The 6,000-nt window shown below is 45.7% G+C and overlaps 1 protein-coding gene across 2 annotated transcripts in view; it reads left to right on the top strand.

Annotated features, from left to right (window-relative positions):
- The first annotated feature begins 414 nt into the window (after positions 1-414).
- ZNF236 (zinc finger protein 236) overlaps positions 415-6,000 on the top strand; it is a 73,078-nt gene continuing 67,492 nt past the window's right edge. Inside the window, exon 1 of one of the 2 annotated variants that reach the window (XM_058020649.1) lies at positions 415-478. The gene's annotated coding sequence lies outside the window, so the exon portion shown is untranslated. Of the gene's footprint in view, positions 479-724; positions 751-6,000 lie in introns of those variants that run through there. The other variant, XM_058020657.1, reaches the window with a different exon arrangement.

Below are 6,000 nucleotides of genomic sequence, written 5' to 3'. Positions count from 1 at the left end.
GGAGCCTGTTCCAGTGCCCAAACACCCTCTGGGTGAAGAACCATTTCCTAGTACCTAATATCCAACCTAAGTGTGCCCTGACACAACTTCAGACCACTAACCACATGGCTCTGGCCCACTCCTGCTGACTTTCAGGCTCTAAGAGCCGTACCCTCACGGAATCACAGAACTGTTAAGAGCTGGAAGGGACATGTAATCCAACTCCTCTGCCAAGACAGGGTCAGCTACAGCAGGGGACACAGGTACTCGTGCAGGTGGGAGCCACAGGCAGGCCGATCCACCGTGCCAAACCCCGCTCGGCCCGTTCCAGTTCCCGTTCCCGGGCCTGCCCCACACGGGCGCCCTGCGGGCCCCGCCCGCCGCCGCACCCGGATGTACCGACCTCCCCCCAGCCCGGCACAGGCCGGCGCATGCGCACCGGGGGCCGCCGCCGCCCCTCACCCGCCGTGCGCCCCCCGCCCGCCCGGCCGGCCCTGCCGTGAGTTCGCCGCTGCCCCGCTCGCCCCCTGCCCGCCTCCCCCGGGAGGGAGCGCCGGCGCCCGCCCCCGCAGCCCGTGTGTAGGGCCGGGCCCGCCCGCTCGTCCCCGCCCCTCCGTCCCCCCTCCGCCCGTTGCCAAGAGTGTGTGTGTGTGGTGTGTCCGTGTGTGCGTGCGCCAGGGGGGGGCGGGAGGGACGGGTTGGGGGCGGCCATGCCGAGGGGGCGGCCCCCCGAGCCCGGCGGGGAGAGTGGCGAGGCCGGCGCCGAGGCAGGTAACGAGCGCGGCCGGGCTGGCGCGATCCGCGCCCGGGGGTGGCAGGCGAGAAGCCTCCGCGGGCTCCGCATATAGTCCCCGGATATGGGGGAGGAAGGCCGGGTCTATTGTGCGAGGGTACAGGCGAGAGGGCGGAGGGGAGGAGAGGAGAGCGGAGGGAGCCGGGCCCGGCCCTGCGCAATGAGACCGGGCGGGCAGCGGCGGAGCGGGCCCGGGCGGCCTCCCCGCCGCCTCCCGCCGGGGCAGCGCGGCCGTGGCTGTGATGGCCGGCGGAGGAGCAGGGCTCCTCGGGCCTGGCCCTCCTCCTCCTCCTCCTCTTCCTCCTCCTTCTCCCTGCTGCCGCGGTGCGGGACCCGGAGCCGGAGGAAGAGTTCGGGCCAGCTTGCGGCGGGCAGGACGGAAAGGCTCCGGCTCCTTCCGCTCTCCCTCTCCTTCTTCTCCCGGCCAAATTAACGAGACTTTCGAATAAAGCGTGATAAACAAATAGGAAACGAGGTTCAACTCGCCCACCTTTCTGATTTGCACGGACGACGTTGTTTTTAAGTTTCTTGTTATTTTCCTTTAAAAACACCTTTGCAGTCGTTTTCTACGTGAATATATGTGTAAAAATCCCCAAACCAAGCTGGTTTTCTCTCCCAACATGTATTAGTTTCATGCTTAAGTTTGAACATTTTTGATTGTATTTTATTGCCGTTGATGTCAGGGGAGCGCGTTCAGGGCAGGATTGGTTTGATGGTTGGGGAGTTGTTTTTTTTTTTTTTTTTGTTTTGTTTTTTTTTTGGGTTTTATGGCTCTTTTGTGTTGTTCGCTCCTGCTGATGATACTGTGGTTATGTGAGCAATATCGAAATAAGGTCCACAAACAAAAAATGCTGTGATTCAGGTAGGCCTGAAATCCTCATAAGTGACTTCGCCTTAGCATGTAGCAGTAGCTGTTTAATTGAAAGATGTATTTTTAACAGATAGAATGGAAAGAGATTTCATAAAGCATTTTAATACTATACCTATTTCAGTAATGAAAAGTCATCCAGTTAATATTTTCAGTATGTTTTTAGAATATTTTGTTTTCCTAATGTTTTCAGATGAGTTCTGGCTCTGCAATGGGAACGTGTAGGTGAGCCTTCTGTGGAATACTTTTCTGTAGAATTGAAACGTGCTGACAGGCAAAGAAAAAGCTGTGCTGTTACGTGAGAGTTGGGAAGTTGGGAAAGATTTTTTTCTACATTATGGAAAGCCAGATGGGCCACAGGTTCCTATCAGAAGTGGTGGGGGATTTTTTTTTGTGTTTTGTTCTGTTGTGGCTGTTGATCTCAGTTTTTGATCACTAAGTAGTAAGGATATAAAGAAAGTCCCAAAGAACTTTTGGTGTTACTAGCTTCGGAGGTTGAGGTGGTCTTGTTTGTTTGTTTTATTATTTAAACTAAAGATCTCCTTAGTTCTCTGGTAGTTTTGAAAGGGTATGCATGTGTCATACATGTGTGAACTCCTATAATAATGGCATGATGTGCAAAAGAGAAAAGCATGAGAACTGAGAATTGAGACAAGCTGTCCAGGCAACTACAGCCTAGTAGCTGTATTCATTTTGCTTGTAGTTGGACCTTGATCTTCGACTGTTTCGGTGGTAAGATGTGCATATGGCTGACAAGACTTAATGTGAGTTTCATCACATTCTCTGTTTTTCACATTTTCATTTATTTTAAAAGAACTTTGCCAATTTATTAATGATATTTTTTTCATAGAGGTGGTTTGAATGCAGTTGAGAATTACAGGATCTGGGGCTGTCACAGGGATTGAGAGACATTTGCAAGGACTGGCCTAAATAAGCAAGTTTTGTGGATTCTGATGGGTTTGGTCCTTGAGATTTCAGCACTTTGGGAGAGCAGTGAAGTCAATGTTGGCAAGCAGCACATTTTTTTCTGCACTTCTCTGTGACAAGAAAAGGTCATGAATGAGGAAGCTCTGGCTGAGCAGGACTGCATGAATCTGGGAAATTTATATTCACAGGACATTTGGCTGTTTGTCCTGTTCACATACAGGCTTTGAAAACTGGTTGTGCATTTCATGGCTTTCACTTTTACTAGAAGGAATTTTATTTAGGAAATAGGTGTTCACAAAAATAAGTTTCATATCTTTTACTTAGGCAATTGCATTGGTTTAGATTTTTTTGAAGTGTGGTCCTTGGAATTCCTACAGCCATGCTATGCTGTTGTCTTTCATGGAAATGTTGCTCTCTGTAGTTGTACAGTCTGTATGTTTATGGTAATTCTGCTTTGGGAGAAAATAAAGTGAATCAATAATGTTTCATATAGCTTCCTTAGACAAACCACCATGCATGTCAAAGACTAGAACAAGTTCTTTGTTCTAGGAAAATGAAATGTGTTGGATAAGAAAAATGAACTCTAGGCAGCAGTAGTCAAAATAATATCTTGACCTCAATAGCTGATACTTTAAAAGATCCTTTTCCTTTTTTGGTATTGCATTGTTTTCCCAAAACCATCTTGCAATTTTTATTTTTTTTAACTCAGTTGAACAGCTCAACCTCTCTGGTGAAAACTGAAACATGGTAGGCAGTGTCTGAGCATAAGGAAACACTTCTTTACTGTGAGGGTGACTGAGCACAGGCAGTGGTTACACAAGGGAGTTGTGAGGTCTCCTTCCAAAGACCCTTTCTGGTTTTACCTGTGATGTTTGTCACTGACTAGCGGCAACGTGAAATGAGCAGTTTGGACTTTTGCTATCTGATCATTTTCAAATAGCAGGAAAGGAATGCTTTGAAGAGCAAAATGAAATATTTCAGGGTGTACTGAAGCAGTTTTTCAGCCTAGAGTGTATGTCCTTTATTAAACCCAAGGGCTAGTTTGAAACAAGTCTGAACTGAGTTCCTTTATGAGTGCAGTTAAAACTTGAATATTTCATGTCTTCAGAGGGCCTGAATTGTAACAGAACTCACACATGAAGAGTGATAAAATTATGTCATCTCTGTGTTTCCTAGCTTTGTCTATTTACTATTTAAGTCTGCCTCTGCAGAGCTGGCTGTATTTTGTTTGCTGCTGTCAGTCTTCTAGCAGCATTTTGGGTGTGAGCACATTGAATTAGGGGAAAAGCAATTTAGAGGCTTTGCATCCCAATTTTATATTATTGAAGAAAAATGAAATTTGAACACATCAGTTAAAACTTACCAAATTTTTGTTATATAGATTATTTTAGTAGTTTTGCATTAGGGTTTTATGTGGTGACCTGTGACTGACAAGAGAAGAATAGGTGAGTGATGTCATGCAGGCAAGAATGACAAGGTTATGGTACAGCTTGTGTGGTGTGCTCTAAATCTCTTAAATACAATAGGTATAGGTAATTTCTTTGGAAAAACGTGCAGAAGGAACAACCGCTCAAGCTTTTGCCTTAGGAAAACATTCATATTTAGGCTTTAATGGTGATACTCTGGTATTTCACTGTTCTGCAGTAAAAAAAAATCCCCATTTATGTACAAAGGGGCATGTTGGGTGATAAAGATGGTGAACTTGGATTACACTGGCGTGCTTTAATTCCACACTAGTTCCTCACTATACTTGAAATAATTTCCATGTCTTTTCCCAAGTAATCTATGCACTTGAATAACTTGTGTTCTGTCCATGTCCTTCAGTTCTTGTTCTGTCCCTTGTCCATAGCTTTCCACCAGTTGCAGAAATTTTACTTCCCATTGCATCTATGCTGATGCATTCATACCTTATTTATTCCCATGCATTAAGTGCTTCCAAATATAATTAAAATTTCTATTTGAGATCTCTCATGTCCCTCTTCTGATTTTTATTGCTGCAGTTGGATTATGTTCATTCTCCGGAAGAGGGAAGACCATGTAGTAAATCATTTAGTTCATTCAGAAGTTGCTGTTAGCAGAGCAGTGGCTGGCACAGGTAAAGGTCATGACTTCACACATGAGAAATCCAAATCATGTGGAAACAAACAGCTGAAAAATGGTAGCTTGGTACATTCAAATGCAGCTGTCAAAAAAAGTGTAACTCCTGTTTTGGAGCATTTAGCAATAAATATAGCAAGATTAACCTAAATGTCAAACAAAGCTATCAAAGTTGCTGAAGGAAATGCCAGATTTCAGTTGTCTGTGTAGGTTAGGATGATGTGGATGGTGTATCTGTGTGGTGGGTTGGCCTTGGCCAGCAATTAAGCACCCTCTAACCACTCACTCACTTTGTCCTGCAGTAGGGTGAGAGAAAGAATGGGAATAGCAAGAGCAAGAAAAAGCTTGTAGATTAAGATAAAGGCAGTTGAGGAAATAAAGGGGGAAAGCTTAAAAAAAAAAAGGTACACCCCCTACCCCCAACCAGCCAAATTGCCAAGCAACAAAAAAGCCCAAGCAAGTGGTGCAAAGGTAAATGTTTGCCATCACTCTCAGAGGTGCAGTCTGGTGCTCAGTCTCTGAGCCAAGAACGCTACCTTGGAAGAACTACCCCCAGTTTTATATTGCTGAGCACGATGGTTTAAGGCTTGGAATATCCCTTTGTGTTAGCTCCAGCCTTTCTCCCACCCTCAGCCTACCCACTGTGGGGGCAAAGTGAGAAACAGAGAAGGCCTTCATGCTGTGCAGCACTGTTCTGCAATAGCTTAAGCAGTGATGTTAGCAGCATTGTTTTAGTCACAAATTGAAGCACAGCACCATATGGGCTGATAGGAAGGAAGTTAACTCTATCCCAGCCAGATGAAGTGCAACCTACTTAGCATGTCAGTGGCTGTGATGGAACTGTGAATTTTGTGTCCTCAGAGTTAATTCAGCCTTCTCTGCAGCAGAGGTGCAGCAGTGTGACTCTGCTCTGTCTGGACTCTGCTCCTGAGAGGAGTGCATCTACTTTATGTTGGCACATGCCAAGTGACTGGCCCCTGGATGTCCATCCCAGCAGTGTGTTCCAGATTAAGTGTTGACCAAAGCATAATAAAAATACCTTGTCTTATATGAGCAAATCTTGATTGATTTATGGATTTTTTTGAGAGTTGAGTCCTCCTCTCAAAGGAGGGAGGGAGTCCTCTTCCCATTAGGAGTCAGAAGGAATGCCTGCTGTTTTTGTTTAGGGTGCTGAGCTAGATTTAAACTAACCTATTGCTTTTATGATTGTAGAACTAAGCAAAATGTTTTAATGATTCATTATCATTTGTGTTCTAGGAGTTCAAGTGTAGTATGAGGAAATGTCAGCATTGCCATCCCTGTTTTGTTCCCTTGTCCTACCACTTTCTTTCCGCTC

This window comes from Melospiza georgiana, chromosome 1 (genome assembly GCF_028018845.1).
Source record: "Melospiza georgiana isolate bMelGeo1 chromosome 1, bMelGeo1.pri, whole genome shotgun sequence".
In the NCBI taxonomy this organism is placed as follows: domain Eukaryota; kingdom Metazoa; phylum Chordata; class Aves; order Passeriformes; family Passerellidae; genus Melospiza; species Melospiza georgiana.
This window is presented reverse-complemented; position numbering and strand designations above follow the sequence as displayed.